At 42.3% G+C, this 14,386-nt stretch overlaps 1 protein-coding gene across 2 annotated transcripts in view; it reads right to left on the minus strand.

Moving 5' to 3' along the window:
- The window catches only part of LOC143776550 (A disintegrin and metalloproteinase with thrombospondin motifs 2-like), a 793,125-nt gene that overhangs the window by 24,373 nt on the left and 754,366 nt on the right, over window positions 1-14,386 (minus strand). The window lies entirely within an intron of this gene.

The following is a 14,386-nucleotide window of genomic DNA, read 5'->3' on the forward strand; positions in this document are numbered from 1 at the left end:
CCTGTCCCTGTTAGGACAGTGGGGCAATTTTTCTCTCGTGGAGCTGCCATGGTGGCAGAATATATAGCAACAATAATTTTTGTATATTTAATTTTTTTTTTTTTTTTTTTTTATCAAGTTCACTATGCTAGATAAATACTAATTAAAACTTTTTCCTTTTTTTATAAATCAGAAATTTTAACTATGGTTTGTTCAGAGGAAACAACAATTTATTTTCTTTTAAACGATCACAATGAACTAATCACAATACTTTAAGCTGAACATTTTTGTTCTTTCACTTTCGTTTTTTTTTTACCTCTTTGTTTCAAGAGCTATAACTTTTTTTTAATCTCTCTGTCAACATAGCCATATTACAGATTGGTTTTGCAGGATTAGATCTAGTTTTAAATAACACCATGCATTTTACCAGATAATGGACTTTGAAAATGGGAAAACATTCCAAGTAGGGTGAATTGATGAAAGCAACACAATTCTGGTAATGTTTTTCCAGTTTCATTGTGCAATAAAAATTATCTGGCAAAAAAATTTCTAGATCAGTAATACTATGTCAATAACAATTTTATAAGTTTTTTTTCAGGTTTTAGTCGTTGAAAATAAAAATTCTGAACCTTGAAAAGATTTTTTTACATGTGTAGTCAATTTTGAAAAATCGCAACTGACATTTTTTATTGATACCATTTTGGGGTACATATGAGATTTTGAAAAATGATAATTGTATTCGAAATGGTAGTGCATTGACCAAAAAAATTGAAATTTTGGTGTTTCAATTTTTTTTGCCGTTTCGGACATGTTTGAGCACACCGATACCAAATCTGATTTCTATATATTTAGTTAAAACTTTATATACATTTAACAATTTTATATTTAAAAAAAAAAAAAATTATTTTTAGTATATTTTTTAATCTGTTAGTAGATCTGAACCTACGTTCGTTTGGTCAATTTTTTTTTATAGGTATACTGCAATGCTAATGTATTGCAATTAATTGTGTAATTGCAGTTCCCTGTGGCTGACATCACAGGAGGGCAAAAGTTGTAGTTCCTGGGGCCTTGACCATGCACCCATCTGTTAAAGTGACCATTGGCTAGTAACCATCGTGTTGCCGGATTCCCATGGGAGTCGATAATCTAGGTCAGTTTTCCACAACTCCAGTTCTCAAGAGCCACCAACAGGTCATGTTTTCAGGATTTCCTTCATATTGCCCAAGTGATGGAATTCTTGCTTGTCCAGGTGATACAATTATCACCTGTGCAATACTAAGGAAATCCCAAAAACATGACTTGTTGGTGGCTCTTGAGGACCAGAGTTGGGGAACACTGATCTAGGTCACAGTCAATCACGACATTTGAGTGCTGCTGGCAGTGATTGAGAGTGTCATCTAATTAGTTATCAGCAGTGATCGGAGACCAATGCTGGCTTTGTAACACAGCTGGCATTTTCCAAGTATGAAGCATGTTCAACTTCAGAACCATCTTTATACAGTCACATGTCAACGTCTATAAATTTTAGCGCAGCCTTGCATTGAGCCAAAATGTAGCAATTTTTCAAACCTTTGTATGCCAGAATATTGGGGTAAAAGCTTTGATGAATCTAGCATATTTTTGAAAACCACATGATCTTCATAAAATCCCTTCGACTACAGCATAAACAATGGGATATGAGCCCTCCTAATAGGGCACGGTTGCCCATGTATTTCATTGTTGAAAGACAAACATTGGTTCATCCTATCGGATGAGAACCAATAAAGATATCCCACAGCATATACCTCACCTGTACATCTCACTATACTATATATAATAGAGCAAAATGTAGTAAATGGTTCTCATTAAGTTGCCTAACATAACTGGGACAATTGCACTCATATTACATAATGAATGGAAAAAATAACCAGCCCTGTCAAAAGATGAAGAAGAACATAGCATATATAAAAACAAAGAGGCACACTAGATTAAATAGCAAAGACTCCTTGGAGTACAGAAAGAAAATAAAATCCAAAATAACTATGTAAAGGCTTATATTACATGACTTATCATTGAAGAAACAGCCTGTTGTTAATAAAATAGTCATTATTGTATGCCACAGTGCATAGTGGTGTCCTAAACCTCATCTAGACTCAAGGATCTCATAGTAATGCTTCATTGTGAATTGACATACATATACAGTATGTATATATACACACACAAACCACATGGCATCCTCCTCCACCCTGAGTCTTTTCTAGAGCTCTGTTTTACAGTAGACTTCCATCTTACATTGGTCAAACATCTGAATCTCCTTTGAATTCAAATTAATTTTAGAACATTGCAGTAGGTGTCTTCACATTATGATGGGAACAAAATATTAAGCATTGCCTACAGAAGAACGTCCTTAATATATCTTTGTAAAATGGCTCAGAGTCAGAGATTAAAATATTCTATCCATAGGGAGCAGCAATGAGCATTGATTTCTTTCCAATCTATAAAAAAGTAAATAAAAAAAAACAGTCCTTGAGGTTAGACCAAAGCCTCAACTCTGGCCCTGCTTCATTAGCAGCAGACATATTGTCTTCAAAAATCTTACTTTGTCCTCATGTAAGCAATGATACAACAAGCAGGAAACCGGCAATGGCCCCATACATACATCCGATAAAAGCATGCGACATCATATTGTACAATATGCCGCTATTACAAAGTAAGACACAATAAAAAAAGACCTTGGCACCAGACTAAATAGATGCACCATATTTGTACATGTTTGACAAACACTGTGACTATTGCTGGAGGCTGCACAATTTAGAGATTCTGATCTGTCGGACATGTTGTGTAAGCGGGCCTCTGACACGGGGCGATGATCATTGCCCAGTGAAAAGAAAGCACAGAAAACAGTCATGTCAATGATCATACCTTTGATGCACTCATAGGTAATACTGTTTATCTGCAATAGACCGCTGTGTAAGCGGAAAGTGCTTCAGCTTTGTAGCAGATCACACATACAAACTGACTATGCTGGTGAGGACATCCGATAACATTGGGCCGAGCATAATGAGCTGGATGCCACGAACCACTAATACGAAAAGGGGTTTTCACAATCAAACAGCCACTTCATTGTAAAGCTGTCAGTTGTTTACAGCAATATAAAAAGGGTGGTCAGGAGAGGTCTAAAATGTATGAGGAACTGTAACAGGGAATACTTATCGTGTGTAATATACTCACTGTTAGCGTTCTACTGACCCCGATGCCATCCCCTAACCATTCATGGTTTTCATGCTTGAGATATTGTGCCTACCACTTCCTCTTCTGCTTCCCTTAAACAGGACCTTACACTAGATTTTTTTTAATTTAAACTTAGTACCTTCCCCAAATTATGCTGTTTCACTGATCTGCAAAACATTTTTCCTTTTTTCTGGGTCCCTCCATTACAAAGTTATGCTTCACCTACCAGTAAAATAAAAAACTCAATATGCAAATTCTCTCATTAACTAATTTCTCTGTGGGTATTTGCTTTTTCTCCTTTATGACACCAGAGCACAGGAGAACAGCAGAGCAATAGTTACACGCTATCCACTGCTCTTCTGTGGGCTGGCACTCAGCAGGAAGGGAAGCGATAATTGCAGAGTTCTCAGAGTGTTCATGTGAGACAAATCAGGTCTCATGAGAACTAACTCAGCTGCAGCTGTGACCTTTGGGAGTTAGCTTTTTCCTCTCTGTAATGTGGCTGTGCTTTGATTGGCCAATATCAGAGAGGAGCAAAAGCAAACAGCAAAGAGAAGTTCAGTGGTAAATGCTCAGTCAGCTAAAGGGAAAATCTGCATATTGGGAATTCTTTTTTTTGTTATAATAGGAAACAACTTTGTAATGGCAGACACAAAGAAAAACTATTCAGGAATATGTGGATCAGCAGCTATTGGAGGTTTAAATAAAAAACAAAAACAAAATATTGTTCCTCATTAAAAGCCTCACTTGTGAGAAAGAGGAAAAATAGTTGGATCATGATCACAAGTATGGAAATGAGGCAAATGGAAACTAAGAAGGAAGTATGATCTATGCTTAAAACAAATACTCCATATTTCAAGTCACTGACACTGATCTTGTGTCGCATTAAGGCAATATTATAACATTGAACTTTCTGGATGAAATAAATACATGCAGTATAAACTGAGGTATTCTTGTTTCATAGCTTTGAAAACTATTTGCTCTGTAGACATGTCCTTTAGTTTGATATACATCACATACAATGTGTTAGTAGAATTAATAAAGCATATAATATTAGATCTCCAAAATAGACAAGCAAGCATTAGTAATTAAATGGGAAATACTACCCAAAAGTGCGTGAACTAATAGAATACACCAAGAATTAAGAAAGAACTACATTTAGGATTCCCTGAACAAATAAGCATCTCCCAGATAAAATGGTGACTTGTATGATTAAACGTTTCTAATTGTTTCCCAGACTAACCAGCTTTGGGGAGTGTTTCCCATTTTGAACAATGTAATAAAGGCTAGGCAACAACATAGATCAGAAGATACAGAATTTAAAGTATAATCAAAGTACCGTCATTTTTACCAAACAAGTTTGAAGGTCAAAGTGCAGATAAAAACAGTCATTATTTTCATCTTCTTAAAGGGAATGTGTTATCAGAAAATTTTCTATTATTTAAATCAAGTATTTGCATCTTATGTATTTTTATACAATTTTTACATGAAGTTTTTTTAAAATCACAATCTGCATTCAAAAATAAAATTGTTCCAATTTTTAGACTAGCTACTATGACTATTTTAGATTCATACTTCCGGTTCTTTCAGGAGGAGTTTTCAGCAGGCTCATTATCATCAGAGGCATGAATACAGTGACAGGTAACATCTCAATACACATTTGCCCTTCCTTTGTTCACAATGACCTTTGCACACGCATTAGATACTTCAATACAAAATAATCTGTTCTTTGTGGCTAAAGTCCAAGTAGAGTTCCTGAAACATGAAGCTAGATTCTAACAGTGTAACAATTGCACTATTTTAAATGTTGATTTTAATTACAATAATGATCTAAATATGAAAAAAATCATTTTTTTAAATTAACATAAAAACCTAATTGAAACAATAGATATTCCAGAAATAAATCAGATGTGGCACTCACCCCAAGTATGCTGAAATCAATGTCCTTTATTCACCTTTATGCGGTAATAGACATTTATGGAGAGGCGGCAGGTAAAGGAGAGGGTGCGGGGAGGAAGGAGAGGATGGCCGTTTCGCGCAAGTGCGCTTCCACGGGTCCAGGTGCCAGGACCCGTGGAAGCGCACTTGCGTGAAACGGCCGTCATCCTCTCCTTCCTCCCCGCACCCTCTCATTTACCTGCCGCCTCTCCATAAATGTCTATTACCGCATAAAGGTGAATAAAGGACATTGTTTTCAGCATACTTGGGGTGAATGCCACATCTGATTTATTTCTGCAATACTTGAGACTCTATTTCTCTGCCATATGTTGAGCACCGCCCCTGTGATGTGTATGAGTTTTGTGTTACGAGTCTTCTGAGAAATCCGTCTTCTATTTTTAGCCTGTGAAGATATATTATTACCTAGTGCCGCTCAGTTCTGAATCTTCTTCAAGTCTACGTTAGAAACAATAGGTAAGTTTCTGATAACACATCCCCTTAAAGTCTACACAAAGCACACAAGGTGGCAGTCTTTTTTTTCTCACTGAAGTGTAACAATTGCAAAATATGCTTTGAAGATACAAAAGTAATGCAGATTTTAATACAGCATAGTACAGTAGTTTACCTTTAAGAACACACCTGTGGGTAATACAGAGTTTCTATAATGCTGAGCCGCATGCTGGAACTACCTTTACATGTCTACATTTATTACAGATCTCTTCTCAGTCTCATCATGATCCATTTGACAGATCCACTACAATCTGTTTTCTTCCAGTTTTTACTGATAATAGTTCAGTCATTTTTTCTTAATATCATAGAATAGAGCAGCCCGCCTCACTCAATATCATATTGCAGAAGGGACTAGACAAACGTGTAGCCCGGGCACATAGAAATAAACGCTTTAACGACCAGGGAATTTTCTGTTTTTGCTTTTTGCTTTTCTGTTGACATAGACATGTAAGGGCTTGTTTTTTGTTTTGTTTTTTTTTTGCAGAAAAATCAGTGTACACAGAAAGCTGCCCATCAGAGATTTGGGTGACATTCTAGGCACTGGTACTTCTACAGCAAAGAAAACAGTGATTGTATCAAAATGACAGTATTCAGACCAGCAAGAGACACATTAAAGCAATCAGGGGCTCAGTCCCTTCATCAAGGTGCTCTCAGATTAGATAGCTAAAACCTGGCCACTGATTCCCTTTACCGTAAGTCTTACAACCAGTGTTAAAAAGAAGCACAGCACTGTGATTGAGAAAAACCATACCATTCCTGTTCCATTAAGTCATTTTCAACGAATCATCTTTTACACCAAAATGCTAATTAGGCACTTTGGGCACCATGGGTGGAGCTAAGCAGTTTGGTGCACCTTCTACTAGATAAGGGAACTGAAGTTAAACCAATCAAATTTGCAGATGATGTAAAGCTAGGAGGGATAGCTGTTGTGAATTTGGTTTCTGGGCTCCCCCGGTGGTTTCTGGTGGTACTGCACTTATGTGTTTCATCTCCTCTTTTCACCTGTTTCCATCAGGATGTGGGAGTCGTCTATTTAGCCTTGCTCCTCAGTCATTTCTTTGCCGGCCAACAATGTTACCAGAAGCCTTTCTGTTGCATGTTCCTGCTCCTAGACTACTATCAGCTAAGTTGGACTTTGAGTCCTAAGTTTGTTTTGCATTTTTGTTCCAGTTCTCTGTGTTTGAATATTTCTGAGGCTGGAAGCTCTTGTGAGCTGAAATTGCCACTCTGGTGTCATGAGTTGATATTAGAGTCTTAAAGTAATTTCAGGATCGTGTTTTGAAAGAGTTTTCAGCTGACTGTGTAGTTCCCTTTTCTGTCTTCCTACTATCTAGTAAGCGGACCTCAATTTGCTAAACCTATCTTCATACTTCGTATGTCAATTTCCTCTAAAATCACCGACATTATATGTGGGTGCTACTGTCTGCCTTTTGGGGAAAATTTCTCTAGAGGTAAGCCAGGTCTGTATTTTCCTCTGCTAGGGTCAGTCAGTTCTCCGGCTGGCGCTGGGCGTCTAGGGATAAAACGTAGGCACGCTACCCGGCCACTGTTAGTTGTGCGGTAGGTTTAGCTCACAGTCAGCTCGAGTTCCCATCTTCCAAGAGCTAGTCCTTTGTATGCTTTACTACGGTCTCTTGCCATTGAGAACCATGACAGTTTGGCCGGCCAAGGGTTAAAATAATTGGCAGAAGAAAGGAGAGAAAAGAAGTCTGCAGAGAATTTTTTTTTTTTTTCTGAGTTTGCTCATTAGTTGATTCTCTAGCATCTCTGCTTACTGCAGCCTTCGTCTCTCTCTCCTTCTAATCCTTGAATGGTTCTGATTTCACCTGATTAATATGGATCCTCAGAGTTTAGTTACAGGTTTGGATAATCTCGCTGGGAAGGTTCAAAGTTTACAGGATTTTGTTATTCATGCTCCTATATCTGAACCTAGAATTCCTTTACCTGAATTTTTCTCCGGGGATAGATCTCGCTTCCAGAATTTCAAACATAATTGTAAATTATTTTTGTCTCTGAGATCTCGCTCCGCTGGAGATCCTGCACAGCAGGTCAGGATTGTAATTTCCTTGCTCCGGGGCGACCCTCAGGACTGGGCATTTGCTTTGACACCAGGGGATCCTGCGTTGCTCAATGTGGATGCGTTTTTCCTGGCTTTGGGGCTGCTTTGTGAGGAACCTCATTTAGAGATTCAGGCTGAAAAGGCCTTAATGGCCCTGTCTCAAGGGCAAGATGAGGCTGAAATATACTGCTAAAAGTTTCGTAAGTGGTCTGTGCTTACTCAGTGGAATGAGTGCGCCCTGGCGGCGAATTTCAGAGAGGGTCTCTCTGATGCCATTAGGGATGTTATGGTGGGGTTCCCTGTGCCTACAGGTCTGTATGAGTCCATGACAATGGCTATTCAGATTGATCGGCGTTTGCGGGAGCGCAAACCTGTGCACCATTTGGCGGTGTCTACTGAGAAGGCGCCAGAGATTATGCAATGTGATAGAATTCTGTCCAGAAGCGAACGACAGAATTTTAGGCGAAAAAATGGGTTATGCTTCTATTGTGGTGATTCAACTCATGTTATATCAGCATGCTCTAAACGTACTAAGAAGGTTGATAAGTCTGTTTCAATTGGCACTTTACAGTCTAAGTTTACTCTATCTGTGACCCTGATTTGCTCTTTATCGTCTATTACCGCGGATGCCTATGTCGACTCTGGCGCCGCTTTGAGTCTTATGGATTGGTCCTTTGCCAAACGCTGTGGGTTTGATTTAGAGCCTCTGGAAGTTTCTATACCTCTGAAGGGTATTGACTCCACGCCATTGGCTAGTAATAAACCACAATACTGGACACAAGTAACTATGCGTATTAATCCGGATCACCAGGAGATTATTCGCTTCCTTGTGTTGTATAATCTACATGATGTGTTGGTGCTTGGATTGCCATGGCTGCAATCTCATAACCCAGTCCTCGACTGGAAAGCAATGTCTGTATTAAGCTGGGGATGTCAGGGGACTCATGGGGACGTACCTTTGGGTTCCATTTCGTCATCTATTCCCTCTGAGATTCCGGAATTTTTATCTGATTATCGTGACGTTTTTGAGGAGCCTAAAATTGGTTCACTACCTCCGCACAGAGAGTGCGATTGTACTATAGATCTGATTCCGGGCAGTAAGTTTCCAAAGGGTCGTTTATTTAATCTATCTGTGCCTGAACATGCTGCTATGCGGGAATATATTAAGGAGTCCTTGGAAAAGGGACATATTCGTCCTTCGTCATCTCCCTTAGGAGCCGGTTTTTTCTTTGTATCTAAAAAAGATGGCTCTTTGAGGCCGTGTATTGATTATCGGCTTTTGAATAAAATCACGGTTAAATATCAGTATCCTTTGCCACTGCTTACTGATTTGTTTGCTCGAATAAAGGGGGCCAAGTGGTTCTCTAAGATTGATCTTCGTGGGGCGTATAATTTAGTGCGAATTAAGCAGGGGGATGAGTGGAAAAGTCGTAGTTACTCACCGATAACGGTGTTTCTCAGAGCCCATGACAGCACAACCAGAGAGAGATGGAGTCCGCCCTTCAGGGACAGGAAACCCTACCGAATAAAAGGGCGGTACCTCTCTCCTGCCTCAGTTTAGTTTACAGAGCATCAGAGGTCCTCCAGGTTAGTGACAACAAGAAATACACATATTTTTAGCAAAATACTTATGAAGATTACACCGTGTCTAAATCAAAACACACACTTTGTATAAGGTGCTCACCGCACACGTGATAAGGGGGGGAATAAGCAGGTGCTGTCATGGGCTCTGAGAAACACCGTTATCGGTGAGTAACTACGACTTTCTCAGTCGCCCATGACAGCACAACCAGAGAGAATTGCAGAGATTATTGCTTTAGGGAGGGACCACAGCCTGTAAGACCCTTCTTCCGAAGGTTAAGTCCGACGAAGAGGCTAAGTCCAAGCGATAGTGCCTAAAGAAGGTTGAAGGTGTTGACCAGGTGGCCGCTTTACAGATTTTATCTATTGGTACCTCCGACCTTTCGGCCCAGGAGGTCGCCATAGCCCTTGTAGAGTGTGCCTTGAGTCCTTCAGGAACTGCATTTCCCGTGGACGAGTATGCCAAGGCTATCGCATCAGTGACCCAACGAGCTATAGTGCCTTTGGAGGCTTTGAGTCCTTTTCTAGGCCCCTGAAAGCAGATAAAAAGACAGCCTTCCTTCCTACACTGACGGGATGACTCTAGGTAGTGTATAAGACACCTTCTCACATCTAAGGTGTGGAATTTTTCCTCCTTTTGATTTTTTGGGTTTGGGCAGAAGGACGGAAGGATTATTTCCTGGGATCTATGGAAATTGGAAGCCATTTTGGGTAGATAAGCAGGATCTGTCCTCAATACTACCCTATCATCCATTATTTGTGTAAATGGGGGGTTCGCAGATAGAGCCTGAAGGTCACTAATCCTACGGGCAGATGTTAGAGCTGTAAGAAGGGCCATTTTAAGGGATAAGATTTTAAGCGGTATTGAATCTATAGGTTCAAATGGGGGTTCAGTCATAGCTGAAAGAACCAAATTTAAGTCCCAGGACGGAGGGCTTTTGATTTTTACTGGCCTAGAACGTGTTGCAGCTTTAATGAACCTTGCTACCCATGGGTTAGTGGCAATACTATCATTATATAATGCCCCTAAGGCCGCTACTTGTACCTTTAAGGTGCTCACTGCTAGACCCATATCCAAGCCTCTCTGTAGGAATTCTAATATTTTGTTTATTGGAACCCCATCTTGTAGTGTTACACCAGAGGTGGACAGAAACTTCTTCCAAGTTTTACCATAGATTCTAGTTGTTACTGTTTTCCTACTTTTTAATAGTGTGGACACTACATTATCTGAGAAGCCCTTTGCCCTTAGCAGTGACCTCTCAAGTTCCACGCTGTCAGGTGTAGATTTGTCGACTGAGGGTGGAACACCGGCCCTTGAGATAAGAGGTCCGGAATATCCGGAAGGACCCAGGGATCCGTGACCGATAGGATTCTCAGCCAGGAAAACCAGGCCCTTTTGGGCCAGAACGGGGCTATTAGAATGATTCTCGCCCTGTCCTGTCTTATCTTCCGTAGGACTGCTGGTATAAGTATATGAGGGGGAAAGGCATATGTCAGACCGTGAGTCCAGGGAATCGAGAATGCATCTAGTGCTCGGGGGTTCCCTCTGTGGTCTAGAGAACAATACTGTTTTACCTTCCTGTTCTCTGGAGTGGCGAAAAGGTCTATTGTCGGTACACCCCAGATTTTTGTGATCTGATCGAAGACCCTTTGGTTCAGAGCCCATTCCCCCTGTTTCAGCTGGGTACGGCTTAGGAAGTCTGCCTTTTTGTTTACTATGCCCCTTATGTGTAACGCCGAGAGGGATAGGAAGTGATGTTCGGCTAGGGCGAAGATTTGGGAAGTAGTGTCCATCAGGGCTCGTGATCTGGTTCCCCCCTGGTGGTTCAGGTAGGCCACTACTACTTGATTGTCCGAGAAAACCCGGACATGCTGTCCCCTTAGTTGGGGAAGAAAAACTGATAGAGCGTGGCTTACTGCGCATAGTTCCTTTTGATTTGAGGATACCTGGTATTCTCGATCTGTCCAGACCCCCTGAGTAACACTGTTTCCCAGGTGAGCTCCCCACCCCGTGGGACTGGCGTCCGTGGTGACTACTCGATGTGTATCTATCACCCATGGAACTCCCTTTGATAGATTGTTGGGATCTAGCCACCAGTCTAGGGAACGAATAGTGTTTGAACTTAGAGTCATGCGACCTTCCAGGCTTCCCTTCAGTATGAGCTGATTTTTTAGGACATCCCACTGGAGGTCTCTCGTGTGGATCTGAGCCCACTGTACTGCCGGGAGACAGGCAGAAAGGGACCCCAGTAGTGACATTGCTCCCCTTAAGGTCATATGAGGGTTTGAACGAGCTGCTGACACAATGCTTAGTATTTTTTGTATCTTTAAGTTTGGAAGGCGACATTCCTGTAAAACCGAGTCGAGAGTTAGGCCCAGAAACTCTTGTACCATGGTTGGTTCTAGTTTCGACTTCTCGAGATTCAGGAGCCAACCTAATTCCGTTAGAGTTTTTATCACTCTGCTGCACTGTTGGCGGCAATGTTGGGCTGTGTTGCTGATAATCAGGAAGTCGTCTAGGTAAGGTATTATAATCACGTCTTCCTCCCTTATGTGTGCCATCATTTCTGCTACCACCTTGGTAAAAACACGGGGCGCTACTGAAATGCCAAACGGAAGGGCCTTGTACTGATATTCTCTCACTACTCCCTCCATGACCACTGCTAGTCTGAGGTATTTCTGTGAGTTTTTGTGGATGGGGACGTGATAGTACGCGTCGCTGAGATCCAACACTACCATGAAACAACTTGGAAACAGGTTTTTTATTGTGGATCTTATCGATTCCATTTTGAATGTTTGATTCCTTACATAGGTGTTTAATTTCCGGAGATTTATTATTGTACGGAAGGAACCGTCCGGCTTTGGAATCAGGAACAGTGGGGAAAAAAATCCTCTCCCTCTTTCCAGGAACGGAACTTCTCGGATCACATCTTTGGATATGAGTTTTGAGATTTCTATTTCCAGGGCTTGTTGTTGTCTCCCTGAGGGTTTCAATGGAGTGACCACGTAGTGTTGGGGAGGAAGGTTGGTAAAGTTTAATTGAAGTCCCATTTTTATTAGGTTTAGAATCCAAGAACTGGAGGAGATTTTTTCCCAGGCCGGAAGGTAATGAGACAGTCTCCCTCCCACCCTGGGTGAGGTGTCATTTAGGGGTTTTTTTATTTCTGGGGGAGTTGCCAAAGAGGAAGCCTCTATCTTTATTTCTCCCCTCCTCCCACCTGTTCTGTTCTCTAGGGGGGCGTCTGCGGAAAAATTTCCTGTTCCGAAAGGGCCGCCTGACATATGGAGCGGCCAGGTTAGGGAACCCCTTCTTCTTATCCCCAGCTTTTTGTAAGATGTCATCGAGGGTTTCTCCAAACAGAAATTTCCCCTCACATGGGATTGAGCAAAGTTTTTGTTTCGTTTGTAGATCACCTGGCCAGTTTTTCAGCCACAGCGTTCTACGCGCTGCATTGGACAGGGCTGCCGATTTCGAAGTCAGTTTTATAGAATCCGCCGAAGAGTCAGCCAAGAAGGCTGCCGCTCCTCTAATCATGGGAATTGACTCAATTATTTTTTGCCGGGATACTCCATCCCTTAGCTGTTTCTCCAGATTATCTAACCAAATCATCAGAGATCTGGAAGTACATGCGGCCGCTATGGCAGGTCTCAAACATCCCCCTGCTGACTCCCAAGCTCCTTTTAGGAAGGTGTCGGCTCTTTTATCAAGAGGGTCTTTTAGCGTACCCATGTCTTCAAAGGGCAGAGCAAACTTCTTTGACGCTTTAGCGACTGCCACGTCAAGTTTAGGGGCTTTATCCCATGCTATAGAATCATCTTCCGCAAAGGGATATTTCCTTTTAAGGGAGGGTACAGATGAGTTTTTTCTTTCTGGCTTCTCCCACTCCTTTTTAATCAGGGCTTGCACATTTTCATTAAGTGGAAAAACTCTGCGTTTTTTCTGGCCCAGGCCGCCAAACATAATGTCCTGCACCGTTTTATCAGGACGTGGGTCTAGAACCCCCATTGTAGATCTTACAGTCTTTACGAGGGCATCTATTTCGTCTAAGGGGAAACAGTGACGGCCTCCACTCTCAGTATCTGAGGAGAAGGAGGAACCTTCCTTGTCTGACACATCCTCATCAGAACTAGAAGGATCAGAACGAGACAGGGGGACAGGTGTTCTCTCCTTAACCCCCTCCCCTTTAAGGGATTTAAACGCCGTTTCTACCTCTGATCTAATTACCGAGCGTAATTCAGAGGCAAAACTAGGGGTTTCTTCACAGAGGACTTGACCTATACAGGAACCGCATAGTTTTTTATCCCAGCTCTGAGCTAGGGGTTCTCCACATAAGGGGCAGTCTCTATGTTTGGTTTTTTCCGTTTTTTTCCTTGCCTAAAAAACAAACGGAAAAGGGGGACCCTAATTATTTAGTGAACTTTCACGAAGATCACTCACCCATCTTGCGCAGCTACAAATACCAGTTCTGGAGGAGGCACGGGATCTTGAATGAGACCCGAGGTAGAAGGTGCCGGCTGGCTGGACATTTTGGAGGCTTTACTCTGCGGCGTAGAATGGCTCCTGGAACGGGAACTTCGGGTGCCTGCAGATGTCCTTCCGCCCGACTTGCGCTGGTGACGCTGTGGTAGCTGCACTGGCTGTAAGGGCTGTGCTGACTGGAGCTGCTCATCGCTGTCCGCCATAATGGGACTGTATGCAGCGACGAGCGCTCACACAGCTGTGCTTTTTAAAATGCGCGCCAAACTCCCCTCCTCCAGGCTGCGTTTGCAGGGAAGCGCTGGTCCCCAGTGCGCATGCGCATTCCCCAGGACCCGGAAGTGGATGTATCTATATCCGGTGCGGCGGCCATCTTGGTGCTCTCACACACCAGGCCGTCGCTCCGGAGCAGGCCTCTCTGCAGAGGCACGCCGGGTCCCTAAGCCCCTACCCCAATCTGGGGAGGCAGCGGCGCTTCCCTCCGCTCACTCTGCAGCCCCATCGGACCCAGAAGCGGCGGCGTCGGACACCGAGCCAGCGGTGACAGGGGCCTCCCCGCCGTCATACCCCCACTGGTCGGCTCCGGATCACAGGTACCGATCCTGAGGGTTCGCCTGTCAGGGACAGGAAAC

This window comes from Ranitomeya variabilis, chromosome 5 (assembly GCF_051348905.1).
Source record: "Ranitomeya variabilis isolate aRanVar5 chromosome 5, aRanVar5.hap1, whole genome shotgun sequence".
In the NCBI taxonomy this organism is placed as follows: domain Eukaryota; kingdom Metazoa; phylum Chordata; class Amphibia; order Anura; family Dendrobatidae; genus Ranitomeya; species Ranitomeya variabilis.